This window comes from Brachyhypopomus gauderio, chromosome 15 (genome assembly GCF_052324685.1).
Source record: "Brachyhypopomus gauderio isolate BG-103 chromosome 15, BGAUD_0.2, whole genome shotgun sequence".
NCBI lineage: Eukaryota > Metazoa > Chordata > Actinopteri > Gymnotiformes > Hypopomidae > Brachyhypopomus > Brachyhypopomus gauderio.
The window spans coordinates 1,918,619-1,919,481 of record NC_135225.1 but is presented as its reverse complement, the minus strand read 5'-3'; the positions used below and the strand labels follow the sequence as shown (position 1 = coordinate 1,919,481).

Genomic DNA, 863 nt, shown 5'->3' with positions numbered 1-863 from the left:
CATGTGGCCACACACATCACCCAGATATTTTACGATATTTAACGGTGCCGATAAGGTGCAGGAGCGTTAGGGGAGAAGAGAGAACGTACAACACGCTCTCCGTGACAGAGCCGCGGCGCTCCGGGACAAACACAGGCGTACACAAACACGTCTGCTTGTTTGTTTTTGGCATTTTGCGTTTCCACATCATCCTCTGGGCGCGAGCAGGCAGGACGGCTGTGCTGCACAACACTTACGTAAGCGAGCCGGTCTGCTGCGTGGCCCTCTCCCTCCGCGGAGACGGCGAGGAGCGCAGAGCGATAACGCGCGGCGAGGAGCGGCCCGCCGTGCCAAAGCCGACCCAGTCTCCCCAGTAACTGGCTGCTAGGCAACCACAACGGCCCTGCAGGAACTGGCCTTCCAGTTTGACAGGAGACATTACATAAGATCTCACTCATCTTCTGCTTCATAGCTGCATCACAGGACTGGGGACACACACACGCGCACACACACAACTGAAGTCTCAAGATTGTTTTTATTGTAAAGGAGTGGGTATTCTTACATTCAAATAATACCTATATTCAGGTTAAAGTGGTCTTGTGTCTTGGGTGTTTAGAACATGGACAGCAAATAGTGCATCACAGCTTTGTGTTCACCTATTTTTGTAGGTATTACTTTGATACAGTAGTTCTGATTCTTTGGTCTTTATTAATCAGTTTTACAGTGAATGGTCTGTGCTTGTGCTTCCAAAGAGATCATTTGTGCAAATGTGAACCGTGTGTCAGCACGGAGTGAACAGATTTATAAGGGAAGTGAAATAGATTTTGGTGTGAAAGTAACTAGAGTAACTATCTATTATCTAGAGTAACTCATGGAGATGCGTG

General features: G+C 48.3%; 1 protein-coding gene across 1 annotated transcript in view; it reads right to left on the bottom strand.

Moving 5' to 3' along the window:
- Positions 1–495: 495 nt before the first annotated feature.
- The window catches only part of ttc7a (tetratricopeptide repeat domain 7A), a 35,492-nt gene continuing 35,124 nt past the window's right edge, over positions 496–863 (bottom strand). The window contains 1 exon segment of the mRNA XM_076975130.1: positions 496–863. This exon segment is cut by the window's right edge and continues 414 nt beyond it. The gene's annotated coding sequence lies outside the window, so the exon portion shown is untranslated.